Genomic DNA, 18508 nt, shown 5'->3' with positions numbered 1-18508 from the left:
GTTCCTGTTCAGCGCAGCAGTTTCAATAGACGGTGGAGTTTAGGGGAAGGAAGTTATCCAAGGACGCGCAAAAGAAAATTAGAAACGGCGAGCACGGTATTGCCTCAGCGCGGTCTTCAGCCTTGTCGTTGGTGGGTGTCCCTGGACTCTGTAAAATTAGGGTCGTGTCGAAAGTGCTTTCCTTGGTGGAGTTGAGGCCACGCTGCCGACGGACGGGGAAGGAGCGCGGCGCTGGACGGCACCAGGTACGTGGGCTCCTCGTTGCTGGCGAGCGCGGGGGTGGGTTTGGGGGGGGGGTCTCTCTTGGACAGAACCTTCAACTGGTGGTGGGGGTGGGCGCAGCCCCCTCCCTCCCTCCACACCTCGGGCTTTATTAGGGCCGCTCGTTGAAGGCTGGAACTTCGGGCGCTGCGCAACCTCCCACGTGCGGGAAATAGGACCGAGTGGGTGTGAGGACACTGCACTGCTATAGTCTGGACGACCCCCACCCCTCCTCCGCCCACCCCCCACCCCCCAACCCTCCTCCGCCCGCCAGCAGTAGCGGCAGCAGCAGCAGGCGGTGACAGTGCAGCGCGGTGGGTTAATGTGCTGGAGCAAACCCTGGTGCGAAGCGTGGACCCACTGCAAAGAGCTGGGTGATCTTAATGGTAACGCAGGACACTGTTGAGCGGCGAAAGAAGGCGAGTACAAAGAAAGTTGATTTGAAAAAAGAAACGTAGTGAGGGCCAAAGGAAGAAAAGGCCAGCGTAAAGTTCGAAACAAATGCCAGAAAGGTTCAATAGAGCAAGCGGGAGGGGGAGGGGGAGAGGGAGGGAGGGGGAGAGGGAGGGAGGGGGAGAGGGAGGGAGGGGGAGAGGGAGGGAGGGGGAGAGGGAGGGAGGGGGAGGGGGAGGGAGGGGGAGGGAGGGGGAGGGAGGGGGAGGGGGAGGGAGGGGGAGGGAGGGGGAGGGGGAGGGAGGGGGAGGGAGGGGGAGGGGGAGGGAGGGGGAGGGGGAGGGAGGGGGAGGGAGGGGGAGGGAGGGGGAGGGAGGGGGAGGGGGAGGGAGGGGGAGGGGGAGGGGGAGGGAGGGGGAGGGGGAGGGAGGGGGAGGGGGAGGGAGGGGGAGGGGGAGGGAGGGGGGGAGGGGGAGGGGGAGGGAGGGGGGGAGGGAAGTTGACAGTTTCTGGCATGACACTTCAATGCATAGGAAAGTTGGTATTCTCAGGGGTAGAGACGCAGAGAAAACCAACTGGAGCGCAGACCAAATGGGCACCGGCAGAGGAGGTGGGGACGGGGGTCGGTAGCAGTTAATCAACCGGGAATTGGGGGACAAAGAGAGTTTGAACAATGACAAATTAACACGAATTGCTGAAATCAAAGCGAATTCTCCTACTATCCACTTGAACTCTGGCAAGCTCTTGTATGAAACTGGGAGATTGAAAATTGAGAATTATTATTTTTATATAATATCGAGTTCCTGAGAAAGATGCAGGCTGTGGGGTTTGAAGTTTAAAAGGCCAAATAGAGCAATTCAATACAGAGGAGCATCGTAACAGCTAAGAAGATGACGGGTGTTTTGAATTATTGAGGAGTCTGTCTATCCAGCACACAGTATCTTTTACCCACTACCATCAAAAAGGAAGATTCAATGTTCCTTCATTATCATGTAATAAAACAGATGTAATATTACACAAAATTAGCATTAATCTACAGTAAGGTAGACTGATTCGCCACTAGCAGAAATTGCAAGGCACCTCTTTTAGCCGGAGAAAGAGAAGAAAAGAGAGACTCCCAGAATCACTGAGTGTCTGTGGATTTGCCTCCAGTGATCCCGCAGCCACACTCACTCCAGTCCAAACCATTGGTAACCCGAGTTTCAGATCCAAACCTTTGACACCATCAGGAAACTTCCAGCATCCTCTCGCATCCCAGTTCCGATACCTCCTATCCTTTCAGCCGGTCTCTAGCCTGGTCTGAGTCTTCTGACCACATTTGCCAACCCGCAGCCTGCATGGGCACCTCGTCTTGAGTTGACAACAGCACGCTGCCTGTGTTCCTCAGCCACAGAACCCCTCACTGGTCTGGTGTGGTCACCGACCCATAGGGTTGTCGCCTCTACTTTTCCTTCTAAAATGGGGGGGTTCGTCTCCATTTTCCGGTGCCCTGCTTCCCTGGAGTCTGCAATCCCTCGTGGCTGCTGCCAATCACAGGCACTGCCATCTTGAGCCCACATCTGCTGTTGCAGGATTTTAAAATAAAACATTGGGTCCTCAAACAAGCATCAAAATCAAGACTGCCAGGTTGGGAAATAGCTGTGAGCTTTATGAGCAATAGACTAACCAAGTAAATCATCCAAAAAAAATACCTGTATATATTTAAAAAAATGATATAATTATTATTATGTGCTGTGTGTATACGTGTATGCACTAAGGACCGAAGAAACACTGATTCATATGGTTGTACATGTGCAATCAGATGATAATAAACTTGAGAATGAAAGGAACAGGCAACTGGAAGTTTAGAATTGTGGACAAGAAATGGTATTTTGCAAAACTTTTGTGAACTATTTGGTTTAGCAACTATATCACAAACTCTGAATGCAGTCCATCAAATGGTAGAAACATAAGTGATGAGGAAGTCTGAAGAGAAGTGTGGGTGTAAGTGAAATTGGAAGAGTGAATGAGAGAGTCGTGGAGGAAAAGGAAGCAGAGAAGGAATGCAGACAGCAAAGTGAACGTCTGCGATCAAGTAGAGCCACGGAGATTGAATAATGGAACTGATGGCAGTGTGGACTGAGCTGGGTTGATGAAGTACATGAGTTACAGCTGAACATCTCATCGAAAAGATGGTTGCTCTAGTAGTTTTGTGCCAGATTGCAGAGTGTGCAACTGGACACTTGCAAGTGTTGGTTCCCATGTCACAGGTTTATTGCAGTCTGGCATCTACTTGATGTGCAATGTTGCCAAATGTGTCCTGCTTTCCAAGAAAACTAATGACCAGATGATGACTAATCAGCAATTTTTATAACTAGTCTGCCCCACTTACTAAATGCACTGCAGTTGCTCTAGTTGGACCTGCCAAAACATGTGACCTCTACCTGTTTATATCTGACAAGGGAAGTAGGTACATGGTAGCATCACCACCTGCAATTTCTCCTTAAATCACAAACTTTGCCGACTTGGAAATGTACTGCTAGATCTTCATTGTTCTTGCGTCTAAATCCTGGAACTCTCTGCTCTCCTGAATGACTGCAGGAGATCATGAACATAGTTCACGCTCACCTTTGTTCCCACAATTATGGGTGAGTAACTGATGTCCCCTCATGAGAGATGTTTCAGATCCCCCCAATTAATAAATAATAAATGATCACGCTTTTGCTCTTTGTTGGAAGGGAAAGCCTCTATTTCATTTTCTTGTAAACCAGTGGTTTTCAAACTTTTTATTTCTACTCGCATACCACTTTAAGTAATCCCTATGCCATAGGTGCTCTGTGATGAGTAAGGGATTACTTAAAGTGCTATGTAGATGGAAAGAAAAAGTTTGAAAACTACTTTCTGTTTTAAAACACCACCTCAACGTCAGTGCATGTGCAACAGAAACCTTCATCCATTCCTTTCTTGAAATAATTCCATTGGCTTTGTTTTATTTTCTATAAAGTTGATAGATTCCAAAATTCTGCTCATTGTCTTAACTCTTACCCAAATCCTATTCTCTTATGAATTAATACTTGATACTCTGCGTCTACATGTTGGGTTGACGGGCCTGTCTCTGCAACGTGTTGATATGAAATGTCTGAGGACATTTTTGCCAAGCTATGGTGCTTTGTAAATGGAAGTCCTTGGGGTGGAGAGAAATGGGGGGTGGGGGACAGGGGTGGACATGGAGAGATTAGGTGCTTTCAAATTGCACCTGGGTAACCCTCCTGAGTCCCGGGTTAGATGCTGGGTAGTGTGTGCCTCCTGTACCTTTCAAATAGCAGCCTAATCTACCTGTTAAATTGCCAACCTGGCAATTTAAGGGAGATTCTGCCCCTGCAATGAAGTTGTGAGGGATGTGTCACCCAGCCCTAGGGAGTCCCTTGTTCCCTGTGTTCTTTCTGTTTAAAGTTCCAGAGTAAGTGGGTGAGCCATTTCCCCTTTCAAGTAGGCAGAGGAGGACACCTGGGGAAGTCTGGGAACTGGGTAGATTTTGACTGGGCTTGCCCAGTTCGGCCCTTTCAAAAAGCTCTGTAACTGGGTGTTCAACCTAGTAAATTGCCTGGTTGACCTCCATTTACAAGGCAATTTAAAAGGGCCTAATGACAAAGGGCTGCAACACACAAAATGTGCAGGAACTCTGGTTCAGGCAGCATTCATGAATAGCCCCTTTTAAACTGCAGCACCTGAGTACCCCTCCTGGGACCCAGGTGTGATTACTGGGGCAAAGGTGGTGGAAGCACCTTTCAAATCACAGGGGATCTACCCATCAAGTTGCCAACCCGGTGATTTAAGGGGGATCCTGCCCCTGCAATGACGTGTCACGCACTCACTGGAAGTACTGCCGGATGTTCAGATGCTGGCTGCCCCAAGATGCACGCACGGACATCATCGGAATAAACGGATCGGCCATTTTCCTTCTCAATTTGGCTGTGGACGAGACCTAGGTAAGTTTAACTGGGTTCCGACTGCCTCTGAGGTAGATCAGAGACCCAATTAGGTTCCAATGGGGATGGACCCTCTCAAACTTCCATGTAACTAGGGCACTAACTGTACAAATTGTCCAGTTCACCCGATTTTACACTAAAAGGGCCTAATCGCAGTTGACAGTCAACATTTCAGGTCAAAACCCCACTGCGTTTGTTGCAATGTGTTTGCCAGGAGATGGTAGTGTGTACTCTATTTGTTTGTCTTCGCCACATGGTGGCAGAATTGTGCTGAATTGTGCACAGCCCACACCCACCTCCCTTCACCTGATCTAAATGCTTGTGGGAAATGTCACCCAATTGGCAAATTTCTTTTGACATATTATAATTGACTGAACAATCTGATTGGTGTGAATTGAATTATTTTTCATAATTAAAAAAAAAATTAGATATACAGCACTGTATCAGGTGAGTCCGTGCTGTCCAAATTACAGCCCATAAACCTACACCCCAGTATGCTTTTGAAGGGTGGGAGGAAACCAGAGCCCCCTGGGGAAAGCCCACGCAGACATGGGGAGAATGTCAGCGCAGGATTTTAACTCGGGTCCGTTCCCAATCCTTATATTTGGAACCTTGTTCACCATTTATCTGTTTATTCAAATCTTCTCACAATTATTTAGTTCAGCGATTATTCATAACAATAATATTCCATTTTAAACGATCAAGGCATTTAATCTTATTGAAGAATTGAGTTGTTCCTCATTACTCAATATTACCGAAGCAAGGGATCTCTGTCCAATAGTTCTGTTTCCTTGTGATATTCTTCTATGCTATTGCAAAGGAAATGGCGATGTGCAATTATTTCATGCTTAAGTTTGTTTATATAGAAACATTTGATAAATTTACACTTGAAGTGGAATGAAGAGGTCAACAATTCTTGTGTTGGTCTTGGTGTTGCATCGTTTCGTAGAGACTGTTTCTAAAGTGAAAACTGTTCAGTTCTTTAAAACATGAATGTGGACAATTTAACTCCAGAGAGGTTAAAGTTGGAAGATTGTTGATTTCGGAACTGGTCTGAAATTTACCATTCGAGGTTAACAGATTTCCTGTGAGGCTTGATCCTGATTTTTAGGCTTGTTTGCCACAGCTTTCGATACACATCTTCTGCACCTTCCAATGAATACAAACGACCCTCTATTCTACAGCAAATGGTTGTCAGCTCATTGTTGGCAAAATAAAAATGTTATATTTTTACAAAACTAGCTTGAGTACAGAAATTGAAAGTAGCACTTTTTGGCTGTTTTCTTGCAGGTTGTACTGTATTTATGACTGTAGTTCAGATTTGGAGATAGATCTTTCAGGCATCTTGAACTTTATTGTACTGGATCTTGGTTTTGGGATCCGAGTTGGATATGAATTTCGGTCCATGTTCTCCTGTGTAGCCTGAAGGAGAGATATGCAGAATAAACATCAGAAATTTGATTGAGCAGTCCTATTTTTCTTTTTTATAGTTCTGACTAACTGGTGTTGAACTACAAAATTTTAATTATCTGTAACGCTTTGTGATATTGTGTGGTCTAATCTATTGATTGACTGTTTTATATTGCATTTCACCATTTGCAACATATGAAACTTGTCAAATGCTGTTAATGCTTTAATTGAAATGGGTTGCATCAAAATTCTGATCCATTTGTTGCAAAAAGTTTTCTAACTAATAATTTCTGGTATCAAGAAATATGAGCAGTTTCCTTCTTAAACCAACAGATGGTGGTAGGTGCTTTAAGATGGTAAATCATTTTCTACATCGGAAATCTACTGCTCTAAAGGAATTGCATAACCAATTCCATCGATTTTTATCTGTTCGATTGTGAAAACTTAATTGTCTGTATCTGCACAGTTTATTTTTGATTTAATTAAAAAAAAACTGGCATCTTCAGCAACCTAATGACACGTAGATTAAGTCTGTGAATGGATCAGGAAAAACCCAACACCCAACCCCAACCAACCAATTTTCCCTTGCAACTGCTGCAATCGTGTCTGCCTGTCCCGCATCGGACTTGTCAGCCACAAACGAGCCTGCAGCTGACGTGGACTTTTTACCCCCTCCATAAATCTTCGTCCGCGAAGCCAAGCCAAAGAAAGACTGGATCATGTATATAATGAAAATCATTCTGTGTTTGTCCTGCTTGAAGTGACAATATCCATGTGATCACAATATGGAAACACAGTCAAAATGTTTATGCCACCAGTTGATTTTTCTTAGCGGCTGATGGGCCTTTGGGGTCTACTGTCTTTCTAATTTCCAGAACAATTGCACTCCAACTATTTTCCACAAACTGTAGCAGAATCGATGAGCAGACCTGGTTATTAATGCTCTTTTCGAATATTATCACCTTGATTTTACTGGGACAATAAGATAAGGAAATGGAGCAACGTGTGCTAATTTGGTTACCTAGCCTGGAAGTATGATGAGGAGTGCAATTTTTGTTTTCTTCCAGATTTGTACCTTTTTAGAAAGCTTATTTTTCTCACAGTCTGATTATTTTCTCAACCAGTAGGTTAGAGGTGGAAGTCTGAGGGGAAATGATGCTTGTTGATGTCCCAGAAGAAAAAGACTGACAGAAGCTTTTTATTTGATTTCAAGTTCCTTCACGACAAATATTTTTCCATGTTCTGGTGACGTCACTTTGAGGGGTGCTACTTTGTTTTCTCAAGGGCCAAGCATGATATCAAATTGGATCAAGGCCAGCGACCTATCTTGACAACAAAGAATATGGTGTAATTTGGTCTCAGTACTATCAGTGGTCTTTTTTAAAAAAAAACTTGCAGTTTGATAGTTTTTCTTGGTTAAAGTTAAGATACTTTTTGGGGGAAAAATGCATTGCTTAGGACCTTGTAATTTTAACTGATTTTTTAAAAAAATTTTATATAATGCTATATTGTGATCACATTGCCCTTTTTTTTTCTTGAGTACTTGGGTATTGATAACGACAAAAGTTTAATGGTATTTTCAACTGCATGGATCCAGTGTGTGCCCCAACATGAACCCCATGTCGGCGCGATGTCCAATGCACCCAATGAAATTGATTCACGTCTACTCATTTAATAGACAATTGAATTTGTGTAGGTGGGGCACCTGTGTTGTTTAAAATGGTTGTTGGTTATCAGGATTTTTGTTGTGAAGGGATTTGATTCACCTGGACAGCAATGATGCTCTTTATTGACTATAGTTTGACATTCAACACTGTCACTTCCCCCCCCCCTTAAAACTAACCAGCAAACTCCAAGCCCTGGGACTCGATACCCCACTGTGCAATTGGATCTTGGGCTTTCTCACCTCCAATCAGTGTGTATTGGTAAGAGCATCTTCAATCTCCCATCAGCACCGGAGCACCACAGGGCTGTGTTCTTAGGCCCCTGCTCTACTTTCTTTACACGATGACTGTGAGCCTCATTACAACAACCATACCATGTACAAATTTGCTGATATTGCCACCAGAGTGGACTCTGTATATCTATTTGGTTATATACATGTGGCAGGGGTCTTTAAAACTTGGTTGAATAGAGTACTAACAACAACCTCTCACCAAAATCAAGGATTTCATTGCAGACTTTAGGAAAAGAAAACCAGAGACCTACAACCCAGTGATCATTGAGGGGTCATCGGTGGAGAGGGTGAGAACATTTAAATTCCCGGGAGTCATCATCTCTGAGGACCTTTCCTGTAGCCTTCCTACTCATGTCATCGTGAAGATAGCACAATCAGTGCCTCTACTTCCTTAGGAGTTTGCTGAGGTTCGGTATAGCATTCTGTGTGTTGACTGGGCGCATTGTGACCTAGTAAGGGGCCATGCAAAAGGTGCGGACACAGCACAGTACTTCACAGGCTATATACTATACTACTGACGACATCTACAGGGAACGCTGCTGTCAGAGCAGCAGCAGCAATCATCAAGGATCCAGGACGTGCTCTGTTCTCACTGCTGCCACCAGGAAAGAGGTATGGGTACCTCAGGACTCCTTTACCCCCAGGTTCAGGAATAGTTGCCACCCTTCAACCAAAGACTACTTAGACGGGAACTAATTCAATACAAAATAACCAGCTTAGAAAGCCAAGGGCATATGTCAGTTAGGTACCCTTTATACCAACATAGCAACACTTAGAATCTTCACCTCGTGGGTATGACATTCACAATAGAAGGCCTTGGAGTAATAGAAAACGAGCAAATTACCATGCTAAAAAGTTTAATTCGTGCAAACCAGAGCATAGCTGTACATTTTCTATGATTTTTGCTCCGTTTTTTGTTGGCTTCTTCTAATGAAGTTTTGGCCAATTAAACTAGAGAAGGTATGAGGTGGTTATGCCTGGCAGTTCTGAGTAGTTCTTGGTGTAGGCCATATAGTTTTTCTCTTTAGAGTGAGTAGTCCCTTTCACACTGGCACCTTGTCCTAGTAATTAACGGCTTAAGGATTCAGTGTGAAAGCTCCTTAATCGACAAGCAGGCGTCAAATCACATTGGAGGATGGACCTCCGAGGTAGGTTGTATCATCCCAGGGGTCATCTGATGGCTGTGTGCCAATTTAGCCCAGTGTGAAAAGGACATGGACTATCCAGAGACGAAGTAATGTTGCGAGCTCAGAGGACCAAAAAACCTAGCAGCAATAGAAATTCACCAAGACAAATGGTTACTTAAACAAAAGTTGCTTTTGATTATCTTTAAACATGAAAACAGGATCAAACTTCAACTTATTACTATTAACTTAACCTAACTAAACCCCCTTCTAATTCTAAGTGCATGTGTGTGTAAATTCAGAAAGGTTCTTTAATTCACAGTCCAATCTCACTTCCCATTCCTCCAAGCTCACTGGTAACAGGAAATTCTTACACTGTGTACAGAATTTAACATTTATAAAGTTCTCCAGGCTTTGGTTGAAAGGTAATGGTCACCGCTCAGGAAGGTTCTTGTTGGTTTTCAGAGAGAGGTTTGTTGCTCTTTGGACACCCACAACTGATTCCTTCTGATCAGCCACTTCAGTGTCCTGGTGAAGAAACTTTCCCCATCAAGGTGTTCCAGATGATAACCTCTTTGTTTCAGGTCACCACAGAGTTCCTTTTCTGTTTCCCTTGTTTCAAGTGAAACTGCCAGCCATCTCCTCTTGTACAGACCACAAGAGCTTTGACCAGGCTGAACTAAGAACTCACAACCCATCTTCAAAATGTGCTTTTTCCACAAGTTTTTTTCTCTCTCTCTCTCTCTCTCTCTCTCTCTCTCTCTCTGTGTGAGAGAAAACCACATGACCCTCTTAGCCAACTGTACTCCGACAGATTGCGGCTCTGGACCTAATCTTCTGAGTTGTTCATCTGTTGCTTTACAAAACAATATTCCATTACTCCACAGCATGTCCAATTAATACCTATTTATAAAGTCCTTGTTGGCATCCTTCAAAGTTTGTGCAAAGGCACTCAGAGCCTGGACTGTCTGGCTTGAGCAGAGCTCCAGCATTTTAAATGAGATCTGTTTTGAAGTGTTTGTATGTAACCTACACTAAAAACCTGCCACAATTTATCTCCTTTAAAACATATCTATATACAATATAAAATATAACCTAATCTGTCACAGTACTGACGTGTTGATGACATTTTTGCATGTGTGTAGGAATGTGAAGGAAACCAGATTAAAAAGGTATAAACTTTGCTGACCCATGAGTGCTCCATTCTGTCGCACAAAATTCTGGGAGAGCAGGTCTGCCATCACTCTTTCCCACCGTCTTTATAAATTGTGCGCTATTGCTGCTACCACTTTCCCATGGTCCTTTATGAATTTATAAAGGTTTATATAGGTCGGCACAACAACGGGGGCTGAAGGGCATACTGTGCTGGACATAAAGCTTATTAATGTTATAATTGGGCATAATTAATTCTGTTTAAATACATTATACATCGATCAGGATTTAGGGCAGGTCCGCCATCGCTCAATGCGTCACTCAGATGTCACCAGTGGAGGATAGGCACCCCTCTCTCCGGGGATGCCTTGTGATGAGTGAGAAAGGATGCAGAGAACCAGTTAACAGTGATCCAGTGTGAATAGCAAGAACAGCTTCTTAACTGGTTCACTGAACAGCCAATTTACTGGTTAGACAGTGTGAAAAGGGCTAGTGACTGCAGTTTCAGTGTTCTTGTTGAGGGGAAACCACTCCAAGAAGTGGAGAAATGATGGATGCTGTCTGCTCGACAGAGGTCAGTGTTGTTACAGTTGGCCAAACTCCAGTGTCTCCTCCAGGTCCGTGAATTTGAAAGTTTAGCAAAATGCTGGAAGACAACTTGCAGGAATGGCTTGATGCTCTCAAAATTCGTGCACCTTTGGATCCAGAGTCACGATGATTGATTCGTCCTCTTTATTGACTAGCCACCATTGAAGTCCAATTTCTTTGCGGTGAAAACCATACTTCAATGTTCAAAAATTAGTGCAGCAGTACTTATTCAGCAGGCAAATCAGAAGGTGTTCTTTGGCGATGGCCTTGTTTTGAATTTGTTGAAGTAACCTAATTTTGCATTGTCTGTGCTTGACCTGTCACCTTGGGTGTTGAAACATTTGACAGCTCTTCAGGTTGCCATCCATCCTCTGCTGCAACAGGAAACACAGTTACCTGGTTCCTTTGTTGGACCCAAATGCTGGAGGCTCCATTTGGCACTTGCCATATCTCCTCATTGATGGCCAAAAGTCTTTTTTGATCTGTGGTTGGGAGCCTCTTGTGCAGCTTCAGACATTTGTTTGAGCCAATTTTTCCACTTCTTGAGATTTTCCATGATATTACTGTTGCGGCAATGATATACCGGCTTTTCTCATTCGTTTGATATAATAGAAACTTGTGTTGATTTGACAACTTGTTTTGCAGAAGATCTATTTTCACAGTGTGGATGGAAGATTTGAATAAGGTGCATCCATCTGCTGTTGGCTGCCTTCTTCAGTGACCATGATCCAAATTACTTTCTCCTCAACTCTTTCAATTAGAAGGTGACCCACCCCTTGTTACCCATCTGCTACTGCAGGCAACAGTTGACAGGGTGTCACCTTCTTTCGGAGAGAGGGAAACCTGTGTAGGAGTGGCGATAATGCAGAGGCGTGATTATGCCAGTTGTAGTCAAATAGCAAGCTGGAAGTGATAGTAACCTAGCTCCTGGCTTCGATCCATCCACTACCTCCTGTGACATTTCTCGACTCATCTGCCAATTAAAGGGCTGGAACCATGATTTCATTAAAGTACAAGCTAGTTTCAGATGGCATACGTACACATTCCTGAATTAACTTTTATTTGATGTGTAGAGAAAAGGAGAACTTTTGGCATTCTTATTTCTCCGTTACAGGCATGCACAGAAATCACTATTCGGTGATATCAGAACAAACTGGTATATCAGCTACTTTGGGGTGGGTGGGGGGAATAAAATAAAGCCATGCTCAAGGTACCACGCTTTAATTTTTCTCGAAGACCAGCCCTAAAAGGTGGCAATGTATAGTGGACTGAGCTAGTATACCCTATGCTGAATTACACTCTCAGCAAGGTGTTCTCGGTCTGCGATGTATGAAATTCAAGAATTGTTTTTGATGGAAGGTGGGCGTTCAGCTCATGCTCCTGCTGTGTGAGTGATCTTTACTTATTTCTTCTTGCATAAATTTAACACTCTCTCAGTCCTGATGGTTAAGTTTGTTAACAAGCCAAATGAGTGGCTGTAAAGATATTATCAGTAACTTTGAATCTTAAAATTACCAGCACACATTTCTTAGCAATTTTACAAGTGCTATGTATTGCATCAATTAAAATAAAATTGTTTTGAGAGCTGGTTAATATTGCATGTCTGGTACAATGCTATTTTCTTCTAGCAAAGTGCATGAATTGTACTGTATGCAAAATTAATCCATGTTGCAATGAATGAATGGCCTCTAATTTATAACACCTATGAAGATCTTTAAAAGCAAATGAAGACCTTTGTGAAAGACACAGTTAATGCATCAGGTTAAAATCTGAGTTGCATGGAGATCATGCCACTAAATTGTAATCAACATACTCTTTGAATGGGTGGGTAGAGAGTAAAAGAAATTCTGAGACTGTGACATCATTGAGCCGAAGTCTCAGTCTTTCTTGAATTACATGTACTGCAGCAGAACTGTTGGTTGTGCCCTGGAGAAATAACCACAAAGTCCAATGACATCATAATTAGAAACCTAATAAATAATTTCTTTTTGTTTGATGTGTTGCAGCTGGATCTATAAGTAAACGTTATCCAGACAGCCAGATTCACTCACAGTGAAGAAGAAAGGCAATTCAGCAAATGAAATACACACCAAATTAGCAACAATAACAGAACATAGAGTGAGTTATTACTAACCACCTATAAAAGAGACAGCTTATTAGCTTCAGTTAATTCATACGATATTTTTCAATTCTGTACCAGTATAACCCATTGAAAGCATCAATATGAGGGCTGGCCAACACATGAAGGATCTTCTTTCCAACAGCTATCAGGCTCTTCAACCTTTCAGTACTACCTTGACTTTAAAGGCAAACTACTTCAGAACCATCAAAATAACTTTCTGTGCTATTGAAACTCTTTTTGCATGAATTGTAATTGTGAATATTAATATTCCCTTTATATTTATTATCTATTTTCCATCTTGTGATGTATTCTGGTAATTAAACTATTGTTGTTGGAGTTTCTTCAAGTTCAAGCCCCGTGGAGCTGCAGCAAATAAGTATTTTGGAGCATTTGCACCTTGCACTTTGGTATATGACAATAAACTTGTATGTCATGTTTGGATTACAGGATACCAAGATTGATTACAGATGACCATTGTATGGGTTATGGAAATTCTCCCTCAATTTCTAAATCATTTTGTTTAAAAAAAATTTTGGAGTCAATTTTGCTCTCAGAATTTGTGTGTGTGTGGGGGAGGTGGGGGGGGAAGGATAAATAATTCAACACAAAATTTAGTTTTTCAACTTTCATGTTGTATGTACAGATGAAAGGGCTGCTAAATGTGGAAAATATCATCATGACCAGTTTTTGAGGAACATAACCTTCCTTTCCTCACTGTCCCCACCCCCCAAACAAGGGGTTGCCTGTATGGTAGCTAATAGACTTTTATTACTGTACCTCACTTCTCTTGTATGACTGTGCACCTATTTCTTGGTAGATTATTGGACAATGTTTTTTTTTGCATTTATTAACATAGTTCTATTAATAAAAGGATCCTGAATATGAGTAAAAACTAATTATTTAGTAGTTACTTATTACTTCCTTTAAGCATTATTTAGTTATGCATGCAAGTGATTTTGTTCTATACATGCCAAGACAAATAACCCAATTCATATTGCTCCAGCGCCAGTAACTTTGTTTGACTGACATTGTCCTAGCAAATTTATTTGTTTTTGGCCTGGTAGATGTGAATTGTTTTAATTGCACCCGAAATCTTGAAAATAAACAGGAATCTAGGCATTGCATGGAAGGAAGAGATTGTATTCCCAGAAGGTAGTCTGTATCACAATTTTCTTTTGTGAAGCTGCATCATCTCTGACTGCATCAAGAAATGCAGACACAAAAAATTCTTGTGGTTCACTTATTTTTCACAAATTTTGTAAGAGCAAAGTTTTTATTCCGTATACAAATTTTGTTTGGGTATTGAGTTCTGTGAGGGTGAATTTCTGTTAGATACACTACTGTAAAGCAAGGGTCACCTGCAATCAGATTGCATTTGTGATTGAAACAGAGAAGGATGATGAAAATGTATTGTGTGTATGTGCTGGCAAATGCTTTGCATTCCATTTTGACAATGAGTAATGTAAAAGGAGAGAGTGAGAATTTGGCAACCACTGTGTAAACTCCTTTACCTCAATAATTATCTTATGAAAAATGATACTTTAATTTGCATACATTTTACACCTGTAATGTAAAATTGAAGATTTACCAAATTAAATCTTTTTTTTTTTTAGCAGTTAAGGATTGGCTACATAAACTTTAGCACGAATATGTTTGAGTTCAGAAGTCCACAGAGTTCTAATCAGATACTTAAAACTATAATAGGGATTTGACAGGGTACATGCAGAGCAACTCATGGCAGAATCTAGAACATGAAAGCATAATCTTAAAATTAAAGCTTGATTGATCAATAAAATTTGGAAATTTAGCATGCTATGTTAATTTTGGTCAGTAACTTTTAAGCCTTTTGTTCGGTTAGGCTACCAGGAAAGATGGGATGAATGGAATTAAAATGCAGAACGGTCATCTTCCGACTGAAATGTGGGTGTCATAGATGCAGTAGCTGGTGCCTCTATTTCACAGGCCTGCGGACTGGGTTTGACCAAGATTCACAGGTATCGGTGAAATTTCCATGCTCTCTGTGACCACGTGGGTCTCCCTCTGCATAGTGAGCCAGGTTGATGGGTTACAACGACTTGCCATTAGTTATGTGGCAGGAATAAAAAGGAAATTGATGGGAACGAGAATGCAATAGTTGCAAGGCTCTGTTTGTGATAGCACAGACCAGATAGGCTGAATAGCCACTTGTGCCATGGTCAGTAAGTTGAGGCTCATAGTACTGATTGATCTATATTATTTTCATGGTTCTTTCTTCTGTTCAGAGCAATACACAAAACTATCCAAAACCATTTTTTTTCTCAGCCTCTGATACACAAACATTTAAAAAAAAACACTCATTTGCACCATCAAAAAAAGAGAAAAAGAAATCACCTAAAAACGATTGCAAACATTTAAATAAACTTAATTAGTTTAAGAAATTTATTACTTGAAGATCTCCTTTTTTCCTCCTCCCCCCCATTACTCTTTTTCTCCATCGAAATGAATGGAGTCTCTGAGCCAATTCAAAAGGCGTAGTTTTCAGGTGATGATTCCCCGGTGTAATTGCTGAAAAATTGCAGGAAGTTGGTGAATTGCCTGCTGAACTTCATGAGGCGTTCAATGTCGGATGTCGTTAGGAAATTGACATTGAGGGCCATGGTGTTTTGCGAGTTGTGCATGTAGATTTGTGCTGGATTCACAATCTTCCTGAAAGGTGGAGAAATGGAAGCAATTGTGCCTGCAATTGCCAGCATTTCTCAGGAAATTCTGGGTTGCTGTTCTTAGTTTGCTGGTCATACTGCAGTAGCTCGACAACTGATGCGAGTTTGAGATGGTTCTAATTGCCTTAAAATGGAGCTTGCGAGATTGATACAAAATGGAGAAATAAGGTTGCAGTGGAATTTCAAAGTAGAATTGTTTGTTTCAGAAAGCAGCACATAAATTTTTCAATACTTCAGACATATGAGCATTTCAAAATAGTTTTGCTGCCTATGTAAGATCTAGAAATGGTGGAAATATTAGCTTCAGAAATATAACTCTTCATTTTAGATGAATAAAATGTACTCAAAAGCATCCACAATTGGCTATGAGTGAAATTTAAAAAAATTTAGACATGCAGCACGATAACGGGCCCAGGACCCTATGATGCCTAACACACCCAATTAACCTACAGCACACAGTAAACTGGGGAGGAAACCGAGGAGCACCCGGAGGAAACCCACGCAGATGTTGGGGAGAACATACAAACTCCTTACAGGCAGTGCTGGATTCTAACTTGGGTCGCTGGTGCTGTAATAGCATTGCTCTATGCTAATTGTGCCATGCATTTATTGTAGAATCATAAAATACAGGAGCCCATACAGTCCAAATTGTGCTGGTCATTGGAACTTTGAAAATGGTAATGGTAAGAGTTTATTGTCAAAGTTACAAGTACAATGTACTGATGCATAGAAACTTTTACTTGCTGGAGCCAAACAGATTAAGTATAAAACACTCATAATATGCAAAGACAATAAAAGAGATAAATATGAAAGGATAGATGAATAAATATTCACAAGGATCTTTGATGATGGCTGCCTTTTTAAGATGGTGTCTCACATCAAAGTATTCAGTTGATTGGGGGGAGGGGGATGGTGCCTTGATAGACTGACAAGGTTTGCCACTCTCCACCGTCTTCTGTGTTCTTGGGCACTCCAGTTCCCAAACCAGGCCTTGATGCAACCAGTCAGTCAGTATACCTGTAGAAGTTTGGGAGCATATTCAATGACATACCAAATCTCCTCAAGTCTTCTCAGAAAGTAGGCTTATTGATGTGCCTTTTTCACAGTTGCCTCGATGAGTTGGCTCCAAGAGATGTTCTCCGATATGTGGTCTCCCAGGAACGTAAAGATACCCTCTCCACCACTGTCCTCGCTGTGAAGACAGATGTGTGATCCTTCAGACTCCCCCTCCTAAAATGCACCTTGGTCGTGTTGTTGTTGAGAGAAAAAGAAATGCTGTTCTGGCACCTCCCAACCAAATTCTGGATCACCATCTTGTATTCTGAATGCCGCAGATCTGGTCTTCAATAGTTTGCAGATCTCTTGGTTCATCTATGGCTTAATCTTACTAGGAACACAATCTTCCATGCATTTACTGATAAATTCGGTAAGAACTGTGGCATGTTCCTTCAGGTCTACTGCCAAGTCCTTGAAAGTGGACCAGAAGACGACCAAGAATATCCTGTTCTCTTCCCATAGTACTTGAGTTATTTCTTCCTTCCCTTGTTTATTCTATTCCATTTTTAGAGCCATTAATAAATCTTTCAACTTTTTTGGGGGTTTTGCATTCCAGCTGTTAGAACTTGGTGTTTAATGCTGTTCCCTCTGTAACCACTGATTCTTTGTCATTATATAGTGTTCCCTGTCCCATTATATTTCCGTCACTAGAAATGACATCATCCCCCTGTTTACTCGATCAAACTTTTTTTTAAAGATCCCATTTGTTCTCTTTATCTTTTCTACTTGCCATTTTCAAAGATTTGTGAATGTAAACTCAAAAATCAGCAATTTTTCTCAATTGCAGCAATAAATTTATGCAATCACTCCACATTTTTTTCCTTTCAAAATATTCATTGCATGTAAACAAATTTTTGTGTTTATATGAAAGATTGTGCAATATATACAGAAAGATTTTGGATTACTGTGAAATTATACACAGTTGGCCTTTAGAATTGCTAAACACACAGTGATCTGGAGTAATACTGAAAAAAATCCCCAACATAATTGGCAACTTTTGAGGAATAATTGTGATTAAATGTAAGATGAAGGCTGCTGCAAAGTATAGAATTTATATCTGTATCTATACTTTGTGGAGATCTGGCCAATATTTATTGTACCTAAGTGATTATCAGAACATTTTCTGACTAATAATGAACTACCTTTTTTCTCTCTTTGTATTGAAAAAAACAAATTGTTTTCATTTATTTGCTTACCTGTGTATGGTGGGTACAGTTTCTTTTATACTGCTATAGTGGTAATTCTGGTTTGTGCGCAAGAAAAGAATCTCTGGATTGAATGTGATGTCACGTAGGAAGGATATAAACAAAATGGAGAGAGTGCAGAGAAGGTTCACGAGAATGTTGACAGGATGTCAGGGTTTGAGTTACAGAGAAAGGTTGAGCAGCATGGGGCTTTTTTCTCTGGAGCTTAGAAGATTGAGGGGGGATTTGATGGAGGAGTTCAAGATTTTAAAAGGGACAGAGAGAGTCAACGTGGATAGGCTTTTTCAATCAAGAGTGGGGGAGATTCAAAGCAGAGGCCATGGTTTGAGATTGCAGGGGGAAAATTATAAGGGGAACACGAGGGGAAATTTCTTCACGCAAAGGGTCGTTGGGATGTGGAATAAGCTTCCAGCAGAGGTTGTTGAAGCAAGGACGTTATTTACATTTAAGGAAAGACTGGATAATTACATGGAGGGGAGAGGATTGGAGGGGTATGGACCAGGTGCTGGTCAGTGGGACTAGTCCAGCATGGACTAGTAGGGCCAAACTGGCCTGTTCTGTGCTGTATATGGT

At 41.8% G+C, this 18508-nt stretch overlaps 1 protein-coding gene across 1 annotated transcript in view; it reads left to right on the top strand.

The window, feature by feature from the left end:
* The window catches only part of cmss1 (cms1 ribosomal small subunit homolog), a 222481-nt gene continuing 203973 nt past the window's right edge, over window positions 1-18508 (top strand). The window contains exon 1 of the mRNA XM_069888705.1: window positions 1-245. The gene's annotated coding sequence lies outside the window, so the exon portion shown is untranslated. The remainder of the gene's footprint in view (window positions 246-18508) is intronic.

Source organism: Narcine bancroftii, chromosome 7 (genome assembly GCF_036971445.1).
Source record: "Narcine bancroftii isolate sNarBan1 chromosome 7, sNarBan1.hap1, whole genome shotgun sequence".
NCBI lineage: Eukaryota > Metazoa > Chordata > Chondrichthyes > Torpediniformes > Narcinidae > Narcine > Narcine bancroftii.
The sequence above is the reverse complement of the archived record's forward strand: the minus strand, read 5'-3'. Positions and strand labels throughout refer to the sequence as shown.